Below are 15,373 nucleotides of genomic sequence, written 5' to 3'. Positions count from 1 at the left end.
GTAAGTAGGAACTTCTTTTGTAAATAAAATCTATACAATTGTAATCGTTTGCGATTTTTTTCACATTTAAATGCGATCATCTATACCATCAGTAAAATTTAGTATAATGGTAACAACTATATTTAACAAGACAATACGATAGGTTTTATATATAAATCGGATAGATAATCCTCTGCAATACCCTAGTTTTATTAAAAAAAAGTATAATAATACATCAGCATAGAGCCTCATAATTTATCTTGTGAAAATACATTAAATATAATAATAGGAATCTAATCTATCTATAATATAAATCGAACCTGTCTATTTAAATGTATGTATTTATGTCTGTGTGTATATATGCATGTATCTTTGTATGTCTCGCAAAAACTTTCGACAGAGGCAATTATATTTCTACGAGATCGGTATCATTTTAAAGGTAGACCCTTTGAACGACAAATATCGAAAATTGGATAAAAACATTCATTGCTTCACCCTCAACTGGGCACTTCTCTAGAGTAGGGGTCGCTTTTTTTCACCCATATTTTCGAAAGTCATCGTTTTTTTTTCGATTGTGTAGCCTTAGTTTAAATCCACGCCACTTCCAGTTTGACGATGTGGTACGGGTTTGATTCTGGCTGCCTACTACCACGTTTTTATGTGCGCTCGCAGTTTTCCTTCTGTTTTTCTCAAGCAACACCCTTACACATACCTCCACTTTCTTTTACGCCTTCGCGTCACGGGTTCGAACCTGCCTGCTTATTTCCACTTTTTTTTGTTTCTGCACAACACACACCTACAAACACTTTCACTTATACATTAATGTTATATCCCCATATTTGTGTTTAAACCGTACTTTAACGCTTTATAAGCTTTTGTACTAACATTTTATATGCGATCATCAATAGGTCGGAAAGGTCGTGTTTTTGGTATGTCTATGGTGTTAATAGATTTATATCGTTATACATTTTGAGATTTTGAGGTTTCTCATGTAAAATCGTTGTGCCTCCAACTGGATCTTTCACTTGATTACGAGGTTAGTATCGTCACCTGTTCATCATAATCATAAGATCATATGTTTTTGGATGATGAAGGAATGAAAATATAATTAATTATTCATGATTTAATTATTTTCTACTGAGATATCATTCATATTTATTTGTATCAACAATTCCCGTGCCAGCGACAAAAATAGTTTCATACTACTACGAGTCAATGTACAATTTTGAAATTTACTTATTTATTATTTCAAAATGTACTCTATATTTTATTATGTGATATTGTTCGGCGAATGGAAATATTTGTTGTCCGTAGACCTAGCACAGCATTTACGAGAGTACGAAAATAAAATAATATAATCGCAGTTTGTTTCCTCCTAGATTCTATCGCCAAATACTAACTGAATCATTTTTCTACTAATGTTAATAGCCATGAATTTGCTCGTTATAAAGTAATATTAATAATTATATTAGAAATGTCAAATTCGAAAATTCTTATGAAAAGATAAATTTAGAATCTGTTAAAGAGCTTCTGTTCATCAACAATTTTAATAAGTCTGTGCGTTTTAAACATCAGATATTAACAATAGAATTAACATATCCAATATTTATCTATGATATTACTATAATAGGTATTTATGAGATACCGACAACCATGGCTAATCTGACTAGTTTTGAGGCATTTGTCTGCGTGACTTTATATGCACAAACTATTTTCTAATAAATACATTACCTTAAAGCTTCTATCTTGTAAATATAATTAAAATATATATTAAAGATTTTTTATTAATTTAATTGTAAAAAGTATATTATAGTAACTTCTATTATTCATTTTTTTTACAAACTATAACGAGGGGCGTGCAATGAGTAATGCCCCTGACCCACTTCCGATAGTAGTAGAACAACGAAACTTGGCACAGTTATTAGTTTTTCTCTACATAGGACACATCCAGAGTTATGCATTTCTCGTTTGATGCAGCTCTGGAGACTGTTATTGTAGAACACCCCAGGTTGGTCCTCCAACCACGACGTGACTTCATAAATCAAGGTTGCACCATCTGGAAAACGCTGTCCTTTCAAAAATACTTCATGGTTGGGAAGAGGTGAAAGTCAGAGGGTGCAAGGTCAGGAGAGTAAGGGGGATAGGGCAGGATTTCATAAACACACGTCCGTGCATCTGATCTGGCGACATGCGAATTGTGGATCGGAGCGTTGTCCTGCAAGAGGAGGGTAACTTTGCTGATCTTGCCCCGTCTCTTGATTTTGATAGCTTCCCTTAATTCCCTCAAAAGTGAAGCATAATAGGCTCCTGTAAGTGTGGTACCATTTTCCAGGAAATCTGTCATCACTACTCCGTCCTAGTTCCAGAAGACTGTGAGCATGACCTTGCCAGCGGAGAAGTGCACCTTTGCTTTTTTTGCATTGACTGGGCTTTGGTCTCTGGATCATAGTGATGAACCCAGATTTCATCTTGTATAATCAGTCCTTTGAAAAACTTTGTACTCATCTTCTTGGCACATCTCCAAATTCATCCTTGAGCACTCGGCGCGTTCTCACTTCCGGAATGCTGTGAGCAACCTGGGAATCCATTTGCCAGACATTTTATACATATGCAAATGGCCATGATAGTTTTAACAGCCCCAGTACTAATCTCGATATCTTTGCTTATTTGGCGAATAGTAATGCGCTGATCTTCCAAAATGGCAGCCTCAACTTGACAAACAGATGCCTCATCAATGACAGAAGGAGCGCGACCAGGTCTGAGGGCTGTTTCCACAGACTTCCGGTCATATTTGAATTCACGATGCAAGCGTTTTACAAGGTCACATGATGGGGCATTATACCCATAAGTTTCTATCATTTCACCAAAAGTCTCATGTGGTGTGCGTCCTTTCAAATACAAACATCGGATCACTGCTCGACATTCAACAGGCTCCATTTCACACCTGACTCAGTTCAGACACCTGTAAAACAGAAACCACAATTAGTTCAGAGCTGTAATTTGCCACATAACACTTCGATATATAACAGCTGGATCAGACAACTGGAAGTGGGTAAGGGGCATTACAAATTGTACGCCCCTCGTATAATCGCCTTGCCAGAAAGAAGTATTAAATAATTACTTTGTAAAAGGCCTTATAAACTACTTATAACATAAAAAATGAAAAGAGACAGCTGTAAAATAAACAATGAAATGTTTGAATTATACCTCCGCATACATTAATTATTAATAAAATATTAATAAATTTCTGTTCAAGGTCACACCTTTCTGATTCTACCTCTTTTGTTGGAATTTTGTCCTCAGGCATATTCCCTATCGAATTTATATATATATATATAAAACTACTTCATTTACTCAAATAAAATTAATATACGAAAGTATAGATTAATGCGTAAACTAAGTATTTACTTCAAAAGGGCTCAATACGTAGGTAGAGTTAGTAATTTATAAAATATATATGGCGATTAAGCTACACTGAATATCCGGCGTTTCATCCACTCTAGGATTCTTCAGGCTTATATATATATATATATATATATATATATATATATATATATATATATATATATATATATATATATATATATATATATATATATTAGGGTTTGGACTGGTGACCCGCATCGGGAATCGAAAATATCGCAACTTTTTGAGGTATCAGAATCGGTATGGGAAGCGGATAATTTCCGATTCCAAACCGGTTCTTTTCTTTTTAGAATAACAATATAACAAGCACAAATTGTTTTACGTTTATTAGATGTTGTTCATGTACAACATAAGACTGAACTGGACTACAGAATTTGTTATAAATCTCATTTACAGATTAAATATTGATTCACAGAGTTTAATTTATTTTATTTATTAGTCATTTATCGAGAGCTAACTTTCTGAACTTCTTTGTAAACTTTTCGCATCTATTTTCTTAATCCTTATATGCTTCTGTTTGAGTGAGTTCACTCGATTATTAAAGAGATTGTAAATACTTTCGACGGAGGTTTTACATTTCGTTGGTTCCGCCTGTACATCTTTCGTGCCTATCATTGGCTTCTTCTGAAATAATTAAAGTTTTATGGCACTTCTCTTTGGCCGTAAGTGAAAAATATAGACGAAAATCTTCGATGAGTTCATAAAAATCTAGGATGAGATACATAAAAATATATTCCAAAGATTTTGTTAATTAAAATGAAAGTATATCTACATTTAAACTCATACACGTACTTGAAAAAGAAGAATGGGATTGAGAAAATTATTACTGTAATTACCAGAAAAGAAAAAATGAAACAAATACACAACAAATAAATATTACCAAATGCAAAACTCTCTTACCTGAATGAATTTATTTGTGTTTAAATTTCGTTCAATGTGTGTATTTTGGTTCAAATCAGACTTAATGTCTACTCTTTGAGTTAGAATTTAAAAATGGCTGTCCAATAAACCCGGCAGAATGGCTATTGATTACCGCTAAAATTAAAAATTAAACAAACGCAGGTAGAAATACATAAATAAAAGTTAACATTCGATCAAAAATGTTATGCTTCACGAGTATTTTGTTTAATGTTCTATTTTTGAGCGATTAAGCAAGAATGGACCGGAAATGAGTAATATTTTACGTTCATTTTATGTACGAAATTGTTTTCTTACACAGTATTTGAAAAATAGTTTGTTTTTTTTTCCTTTTCGTCACATAATCATTTAAACATGTAGAATCCTATTATGGGAAAGTGATTTAGCTGATTAATATATTCGGTGCTGTTATTATTATTATTATTATTATTATTATTATTATTATTATTATTATTATTATTAATATCAATAATAATAATAGAAGTAGTAGTAGTATTAGTAGTAACTATTTTTTTCTTTTATAATAATACAAATCAAACTAATAATCAAGAAAATATGTATAATTGTGAGACAAAATATGAACGTTTTTTTAAGAGAGAAGGTACAGAATACTTAACAGAAATCCCCCAATGCAAAGAATGCTTTTCTAAATAATACGTTATTATGTAGAAACTAATTATTGAAATCTGACGAGTTTCTTAACTATTTTCTCTCAACATAGTTTTCTTATTTTACATACCAATCGTATGGTAAGTCTTTTTTGGGACGCCAGGACGCCAGATTTCAATCAACCATTATTTTTTTTACTAAATCATTGTGTGGCGTATCGGGGAAATATTTTTCAAATGTATAAATATGAATAAATTAATTTTTCCAAAGCTTTATACATTTATCGAGCCAATAAACATATACCTTTATATGAAAGTCCATGTTTATTATTTAAAAAAATCAAACAACGAAGGTGAAGTCGATGTGTTTCCTCTAAAACAAAATTAAATTTGTCATAAATCTCTGTGTAGCGTACCGTACAAATATTTTTCTAATGTATGACATCAATGAAGTTTTTTTAAAAACACCATTATACATTTATATAGTCAGTACACATTAAATTACATATGAAATTTAATTAAAAAAACGCTTATTATTTTTTTAAAAATTCAACTGATGCGACGAAGCAGATGTTGATGTTTTCAATTCTTGGCCAAACTAATTATTTCATAAATATATTTATGATGTGCAAGTAACCTGTTTTTTTTGAAGAATAGGAAAGAATAACATTTATTTTTACAAGAATTTTCATACATTTGTCTTGCTAATAAGCATAAAAATACATATAAAATCTATAAATTTATCTAGAAAATTAATATAAAAAATATACATGAAGATCTACTTGGATTAATGTGTTTTTTGCATAACCATTAGTAAAGTAGCAGAAGTCCAACAGAAAATTGGTGTTTTTTTATTATTATATTGTGTCATTGAAATATTTCACGTTTCCTTGTATTTTGTTTGGCTTTAGCACAAGTCGATACATAGATCAAAATCTTACATGTTTATTAAAACCTTGGATAGAATATATAAAAACAAAATAAATCATTTACATTTAAAATAACCCAAAACAGATGAGATGCTACATTTAAGGGGGCTAAGTGTTATTTTCGAATTCAGAATGGGGTTCAGTTGTGTATATACATATAATGTAAAATAGTTCCATTTTCGGTACATGCTAACTTTTTAAGCAGTAAAGTAATTTTACCAATAATAATAAGTCTAGCTAAAAAAATCATAAAACGACATGTAATTGCTTTATTTTTCGTATTGCCACTCAGACTTAGGGTAAGTAGTAGGAAAATATCGTGGATTTTATGACTTTTAACAATCACATAATTTATACTAAAGTTTGAGTCGGAATAATAGCATTCGAAATATTTAAACCAAATAAAGTTGGTTACATATCCTTAAAACATTGTCTGATTAACAAGGTGTGATCGTTTTCGTTATTTATAACGTAAACTTATTGTTTGCGTGTTATTGTATTATTACCACTAAATTTCTCAAGCTGTTACATGAAATCGCATGTTTTTCTATTTTAGATGTATTAGAATAAAAGTTGGATTTTTTAAAATAATAAAATTGGTTTTTCATATGCAATTTCATGTTTATTGGCTAGATAAATGTATTAATGTTCTTGTAAAAATAAACTTTATTCATTTTTATTTTATTACCAAAATATTTTTCCGGTACGCCACAGAGATATTTATCAAAAAGTTAGTTATACATCATCTTCAGTTCGGTAGTTGGTTTTAATATATAAACGTGGTTTTTCACATGTAATCTCATGTTTATTCGCGAGATAAAAAATGTAGATTTGTTTGGTAGAAAATTGTTTTCATGACGGAATCAAATTTGGCGCACTGACGTACATCTATGCCACCCCAAATGTCGGATTGAAATATAGTGTGTTGGGGTGCTGGCATCTCCCTCTAAATACCGTTTATTATAGGTTAAATTAATTTATTCGAAACTGATCTTCAACTCTAAATACTAAAATAATTGTCTTTCTTTTCGCTAATATTTTAAGGGTTTCACACGTAATCACCGATAAACATAAGATTTAATTCTTGAATGGGGATTCAGCTTAGAGTGTAAATCTACAAATTATTATTATATGTCATTATTATAATTCTTATCATTATTATTTGCATCTCGTTTTTGGTTTTGTTTTTTGTACAGCAAAGCAAATCAATTCAATAACCCACCAAATATTTATAATTAAAATATAATTTATACTTCATTGATAGAAAGAGCGCACACAATTGTTAAAAAATCCCACGCCCCTCCTATGTTAAAAATTGTATTCTAAATCCTAGCATTATTATTTATGAATTCATTGTTAGGGGAGGCCGTTGTTTATATTTTTTCTTATATTGTTGCCTCATTTTGCCTATCAATCATCGACTATTTCATCTGTTTATGAACTTTCACGTAGCATGTTGTACACAAACGACGAACTGATAGATACTAACTTCGTTTTAAAATCAAAACATATCTGTTATTTTCTCACAATTTTCAATCAATTACAAGGAAAAAATTTGAGAACAAAATATACGAGGAAATTACCCGGACGTTACGTAATGATTTAAAAATTTACAAAAACAAACACTCTCTAATGAAATATTTATAAATTTTAAACAGTCTGATTCGGAATCAGGGATTGTATGGGAATCAGAAACTTAGAACGGAATCGGTAATTGGAAATTTATAATCGTCCCATCACTAATATATATATATATATATATATTTATATATATATACATATATTGGTTTAACATTATCGATAACTAAATACTAAATATGCCACAGTTGTGCAAAATATGTTGCATCCAAGCTTTAGGTTTTAAACAATTTAACTATTTACTTAAAAAGCAATTCGCACTGCTGGAGTAAGGATTATTATAGTAGGTACTAATGTTAATGAATCCATATTTATTTAGGAGTTGGATATTTTTAAATCGTCAATTTAGAAGCAATCGGCATGACTATAAACCATAGCGATATTTTAGTGGTGATGCTATTTGTGGTGTTTATTTTGATAAAGAAATTGTAATGAAATACTGTAGGAAAAGACAAAGAAAATAATTTGTATGTGCTACTTAATTGATTCAGTTAAATGGATATTCTAAATGTTTTGTATCGTACATATACATCAATTCTGTGAATATAGTTTCTAAATACGAATAATGAATTCCATCATACCTATTAAAATACGGTTCGGAGATAAGACGATTACGGAAAAATATCCTGGTCACAGAAACGAACTGTGTCCGTTGAAACCCCGCTATTCGTAAGCGTATTTTATTAGAAAAAACTGACAGGCCTCCCGGCAATGTCTGTTCATAAAATATGCTTAAATCTGACATATTGATTTTTGACGATTTCGTATTTATTAATATATTATATTGGACTAAATATATAGCAATAATTTCAAAAGTAAATTAAAAAAAATGACTCGTTCGCCACCAAAGAGAATCAAAACCAAAATGTTTAACTTACGATTTACTTTTTTTCTTTAATGTAAATGCATAGACTATGAAGACTAAAAATTAAAACATGAACTAATAGCTATTATATTATGTATGCATATTCGTAATGCGATTGTTCTTAATTTTATTGCAGATATAATGATTTTCTGTTTTTTCCCATTCAAATCTTTATATACGCCTCTCTATTTTTATGTTTGTATGAAGGTTTACTGTTAAAAGGTTTCCTAGAAGTAGGGTATAGTTTGATTTTTAGTAGGTTAACTCTATCGTGTTTACAGTAGCGAATTAAGGAATTGAAGATTTATAAATGTTTCCACTCACTGGGGTCTTATATAGCATCGCTACAGAAATGATTTGATGCATTAGAAAAATCATTTGTAAAAGTGATATCTCTTTAAAAGTTTAACGACCAATTCACAGTGTGGGTAACCGAAAAATAAAATTGCGAATTACTTATGGCTGACATATTAAGACCATACTACATCCTTAACGTAAATAAAGGATCCCGTTCGAAATTCTGTCAAGATTCTAGATTTCCACTAATGAGATTCACATGAAAACATTCCTAAACGTTGTGAAAATAAAACTTAAGATGAAAACATTATATTTATTTTTCTCACAAAATTGCGCATTGCTGTATATCAGGTATACAAGAAAATTATTTTCAAACTATTTTGCAATTAATTTATTAGATATTTTTTAAAGTGTCTAATTGTAAGAATTGAAAATATTGAAATAATCGGATTTTTTTCAGTTCTTCGGACTACTGTTCTGATCGTGAGTATAATTTTCCTAACATTTAAGTCGATGAAACCTCCGACCTTATTCGTGTCTTAATTATTGAACTTGAGAATCTACACGCTAGGACAAGTGGCGCAGTTGTAAGAGTGATTGAAAACATTCTATTGCCCAACTGATATTCTCCTGGAGGTTTAACATACAACATTTAGTGTCAGTGACTAAAAACTACAATTGCAAATTTCTTAGGACCTATATTACGTCATAACGGACGGAATGAGAGCAAACTACTCAAACAAACCGTTTCGTTCGAAATTCCGTCCAGATTCCCGAGTTCGATAGAAATATTCCCGATTTCGTCAAGATACACCCAAAAGAGGTCGGATGTTATCTTGACGGAAAGGTTGTTATAATAACACTTCAAATAAGAACAATATTCCCAAAAATCTAAATAATACACGTTTAATAGTTTTAAAAGGATAAGTACGAAATTTGTTCTTAAATAAAATCTCCCTATTTTAAACTAGAAGTTGCAAACAAAAAAACTGGAATTGTACCATATAACCAGTGAGATTTGGCGCTCCAGAACTAACTTTTCTACATACCCACCACCATTCTAATATCACTTTCGCCAAAGATGTAGGATCGTTGGGCATATTTGCCAGGGGTGCGCGTCGTCATATAAGGGTCTTTCAAAACGAAAAGCCTCAATATTTAAAACTGCAAATAGTGGGACAGCTTCGAAACCGTGAATGGGCCGATTTAAACGAGAGACATTTTGAACTAACGAATGTATTTTTTACATAGTCACGACCATTAGCAATGCACTTTACTTTTGCCAGTATTGTGACACATCTGTGCTTTTGACTCATAGCACGGTTAGTAACGTCAAGTCCATACTTTCGAAAAAGAAATGTTAATTTCACGCTATGAATGAATAAGGTCAGTCATTATATTAATGGTATTTGTAATCACTCCCAGTTCCTTGAGCAACATCCTTATATATATATATATATATATATATATATATATATATATATATATAATTTAGTAATTGAAATGTTATGACGTGAAATAGTTAATTTCAAATCCAGAATTTTTTATTATATTCAAGACAAAGAATACATTTCAATTAGTATATATCCTTTACCTATAGGTTCTCGATGTCTACCCATCTCCTTAAAGGATAAAATATTAGCGAATATTATAATGGTTTATATCTAATTTGCTAAACACAATAAACATATAAAGTAACATTTAAAAGTTTTTAAATATCATAGAGTAAGGGAAATTATATATAAGTTCAAAATGAAACAGATATTGAATTTCATATCGAAATTGTGTATATTTTTATTTTTGCAATTTTTAGCATGCCTATATCTACATTTAACAATCTCCAGAGAATAGAAGAACTCAGAAACTATTATCTTCTTCCGATCGAGTTATTGGTTTATCAAAACGAACACATAGCAAGAACATAATGTTTAAATATGCCTATATATAAAGATATTCTCTTAAATTACTCCGTATAAGCAGTTTTCTTCTAATCGTACAGTTCTTGATAATGAGTCAACTAAATTGCGAAATTGACATTGATTTTCTGCTCGTCTTCCACCTGCAATATTGAAACAGCTGTGAGTCAACCACATGTGAATCCAACACTCATCAACTATGACAACTTTGAAATGTTAGCAATTTACTTATCAATGCGTTATATATTCAAATTAGTTTCAAAATCAGACATCTTTTTTTTTTCAAATATGTGCGTTTATCATGGCTATAGGTGTGACTAACCAATATCGGAATTCAGCACTTATTACTTATGACAACGTCAAATTGTTAGCCATTTAGTTACGAATTCCGTATTCTTTTTCTATTAAAAAATAGTTTGAAAATCTGAAATCTATTTTCCAAGAATGTAACTATGGTGATGGAAGCAAATGTCCGTGATGATCGTGGTAAACGATTTACGGTATAATTACTTAACTATGACCGTTGATAAATGAGAAGTCACTAAAATAATAAATATTAATATTTGCTGTATCGATTTATTTCGTTTTATCACGCAATAGAACCGTTTGATTCATTGGCTTTTATTTCGACATAAAGAACACTTTTTAAAACTAATTAAATCAGTGAAGCAATTTAGTTCGTGCCATAAGCCATTGAGCCAGATTTGTTGAAAACTTCCGTTAATATAACAGACACCCCGCATATAGTTCGATAAGTAATTATGTAGAATGAATAATATATATATATATATATATATATATATATATATATATATGTATATATATATATATATATACAATTAATCTAGCCGTCCTACTAAAACTTGTTTTTGAATATATTCTAAAAACTAAGCATGCATTTTTTCTAAACAATAATGGTGCAATCATATTAATATGAGTGATCTGAGTTCTGGGCAAGGGAAATTAACAAGTGAAGACACTTGGGGTCATGTGAACGGATGCCATTTTTGGTCCCAGATTTCAAAACTCTAGATTATGGCTGAAATGTGCACATACAATTTAGATCTGGAAATCCCCAGATACGCAGAGTGCTCTGATTTGTTGGTTAGGTCGTCTAACGCACACCGTGGCCTTAATATAAAAAGCCAACGCCGCTCGAAATTAGACAGATTGGAGAGAGATTTGCGCCAACCTTGATAGGATCCAGCTCCCAAACACTTGATCCCTCTCTCCATTTCGACTGAATGCTATCTACGAAGAAGAGAGATTTGTGAATTTAAAAATCTGCTAAGAACTGTACGTGTATATATTTGTAAAAAGACTGTAATTTTTGTGACATTGGTGTTTAGTAGAATAGATTTTTTATTTGTTTGTCTCCATTAATTCTGGCATATGCGAGCTTCGCTTTTCGCTTTCAGAAGAATTCAACACAGAAGCACTTAGAACTTCATGTGGCGAGCTCCCGGCCGACTAGACATCACGAGTTACATTTTCGAATAAGACCAGAGGGCTGTTGCTTAACCTCAACACAAAAGTGCGTCCACAATGTAAAATGGTTATAATTAATTTGTATTTTATGAATTTGCAATGACAGTTGAGCATGCAGCATAAACGTACGTATATATTCGAATAATATCTATGTAATAAAAATAAAATTGACAAATTAGGAATATACTTACATATATATAAAACTGGGGTTCCGGTTGATATTCAGTAATGTGTACTCATATCTGTAAATAAATACGACAAACATTAGTGTAACAATGAATGTATGTGTTTCCATACATTAGAAAGAAGAAACAGTCAATGAAGGCTTTTCACATGTCTAAATATTTGCGGTAACCTCCTGTGTGCAAAGAAAACTATTCAGATATCAAAACATTCGTCAAATAAAACTTTCAACATATTTGTTAATATGCCAGCATAATATCTCAAAGTTAAAACAACACTTAAAGCACTACTTCAGAAAATTATATCACAGTGAATTTTTTGCCACAAACTTGCTGGTTAGGACCAAAAATAAAGGCGTCTAATTTTTAAAAGGTCTTAACATTGTCGTCTCCTACATTTATGTAACGATATATTTCTAGCCATGAAGCTAGTATAAGGAGTAATACATTATTATGTATGCCTAATAATATTCATGATATATTTACTATAATATCTGCCATGACCTATGAATTTAATCTTAAGAAGTTTTAATGAAAATCTTCAGAACAGAATGGCACAATTATTTTTAATACACGTTTTTATTGGATTCCCATCAATTTTTTTTTACAAAGGCATCACCACATTATCAAGGCCCAGAGGCCACTCAAGGATAAGGGTTAAAGAGTGTACAGTAGAAATTGGTCAATATAGTAATCATTGGTAATGAAAATTTGGTAAATTTGATAACTTATATGGAACGGCTCATCAAGAACTTATTTACTTTAGACTCGAACACAACCATATTGTAGTCAGCCGGAAAGTAGGAAAACGGAAGACAATTCCACAGGCGTGCAGTTCTAAGAAAGAAGCTTTGTTCATGGAATCTATGTTTAGGTTTAGGCACAGATAAAGAGGGGGGAAATTATTGATAGTGTTTACAGCTAGACGAGTGTTTCTTGTGAAAGTTTGGCGAGGGGGGACCATAGATTGAAGCTCAGTTGAACACTTTCCATGAAAATAACGATACATCAGAGACAAACTCGCAACATCTCTTCTGTGAGATAGAGGTTGCAAGGAGGAGAAAAGGACATCTCCTACGAGGCTACGAAGTCTATTTTGAACTCTATCAAGGCAGGACAAGTCCTTTCTAGCAGATCCTGCCCAGATGTGGCAACAGTATTCCATCCTTGGACGTACCTGGCTCTTATATAGATAGAGAATAGCATCTGCAGTGAGATATCTACCGGATCGATAGAAAGGTCCCACCATTTTTCCAGCGGCCTTGGCAACAGATTTGATATACGTGTTCCATTTAAGATCAGGAGTAATGGTCAAGCCCAGAAGCTTGTCAAAACTTGAGGCCTCCTGAAGACGAGAGCCATTAATTTCAATTGATGACAAATGTGGATTAGAATGTTGATGATGTAAAGAGAGAAGCTTGGTTTTAGATGCATTAAAAGTAACCAGCCACTCCTTTCCCCATTGTACTACGTGCTCAAGATCAGAGGAGAGAGAATTGGAGAGAACTTGGTCGTTTACTGTCTTAGATGTGGTACCATAAATAGTAGTGTCGTCAGCATGAATGTCTATAAATGATGTAAGGATATGATTTGGAAGATCATTAATGTAGATCAGGAAAAGAGTTGGGCCCAGGATGGATCCCTGAGGGACACCGGCATTAATACTGTGAGCTTCTGATTTTTGCCCCTCAACTACTACTCTTATGAACCTATCAGAAAGAAATGATTTAATAATTGAGAAGACTTTTCCAGCTATACCATAGCTAGCGATCTTATGAAGTAAACCTTTATGCCATACCCTATACAAAGGCTTTAGATATGTCAAGAGCAATAGCCCTAGAAAGATTGCCACCGTCGAGAGATTTGCTAATCCTATGCGATATAACTGTAATGACATCTGCTGTAGATCTAGCAGAACGGAAACCATATTGAGTGTCACTAAGAAGGTTATTTTTGTTGAGATGTTTGATTACTTCTGTATTTAACACAGATTCTAGCAACTTACTCATGACGCACAGGAGACTTATTGGCCTGTACTGAGAGGGGGATGAGCGATCACCTGAATTCTTAAATACAGGACATACTGATGAGATTTTCCAGGTAGATGGGAAACTATTCTCCTTAAGACAACGTTTAAACAGTTTTGTAAGTATGGGCGCTAGTTCAGGTTGAAGTTTTTGAGTACTATAATTGGAATACCATCCGGGCCAGTTGCTTTACTCGAATCAAGGTTTTTGATTAGCTTGTCAACATCACATACAGATATACGTATATCACATAGCGTGTTTTCTGATACAGGAGGAAATATTGGGGGTTGGCGGTCTTCGTCGCAAAGGGTAGAATTAGCTGCAAAGTTCTTGACAAAGAGTTTGGCTTTGTCTGATGCTGACGAGATTACCTCAGGTCCATTGATAATAGTTGGGATGGAGCACACGCTTCTGTTCAGGATTCTGTTTGCTATTTGCCAAAACTGGTGGGAACCCAGCCGCTGCTCAGCTACTTTGGACTTAACAGATTGAGCATACAACTCTCTTGCGTTCCTTATTACTTTCTTACAATGGTTGCTGGCAGTTCTGAAAACGGCTTTAGTTTCCATACATCTATTACGTTTGAAGCAGTGGAAAAAGTGATTTCTGTGCGCAATGGCAGCAGCACATTCTGGAGAGAACCATGGCTGGCTGTTAGGTTTTTGCTGAAACTTTTTAGAGGGTATGAAATGGTCAATACCTACAATTAACCATTCAGTCAGGTCTAATACTATAGAGGACACATCCTTTTTAAACATGGAATGCAGAGGTAGATCATATATAAATGTACGGAAGCTATCCCAGTCAGCCTTAGTGTATCGATATACAGTACGATGAAGAGGTACGTTTGGGGACTTATTACATTTCATTTTTATCTTAATTGATACAACAGAGTGGTCGGAAGATCCAAGAGGCGACAGAACAGAAACTGAACATAGTTCAGGGCAAGTTGTGAGAAAAAGGTCTAGTAGGCTCGCATACTGGCCGTCACTATCGGGCACACGGGTAGGTTCCTGAACAATCTGAGTGAGGTCATAGGCAATGGAGAAATCATGACAGAACATCCCCTCATCACCGGTCTTGTTTGAGTGGGTATACCA

The 15,373-nt window shown here is 32.4% G+C and overlaps 1 long non-coding RNA gene across 1 annotated transcript in view; it reads right to left on the bottom strand.

Moving 5' to 3' along the window:
- The window catches only part of LOC145301511 (uncharacterized), a 2,019,466-nt gene that overhangs the window by 925,197 nt on the left and 1,078,896 nt on the right, over positions 1-15,373 (bottom strand). Inside the window, exon 4 of the long non-coding RNA XR_013873525.1 lies at positions 12,256-12,306. This is a non-coding gene — a long non-coding RNA (uncharacterized LOC145301511). The remainder of the gene's footprint in view (positions 1-12,255; positions 12,307-15,373) is intronic.

This window comes from Euprymna scolopes, chromosome 1 (assembly GCF_053919585.1).
Source record: "Euprymna scolopes isolate OS-2025 chromosome 1, ASM5391958v1, whole genome shotgun sequence".
Taxonomy (NCBI): Eukaryota; Metazoa; Mollusca; class Cephalopoda; order Sepiida; family Sepiolidae; genus Euprymna; species Euprymna scolopes.
The sequence above is the reverse complement of the archived record's forward strand: the minus strand, read 5'-3'. Positions and strand labels throughout refer to the sequence as shown.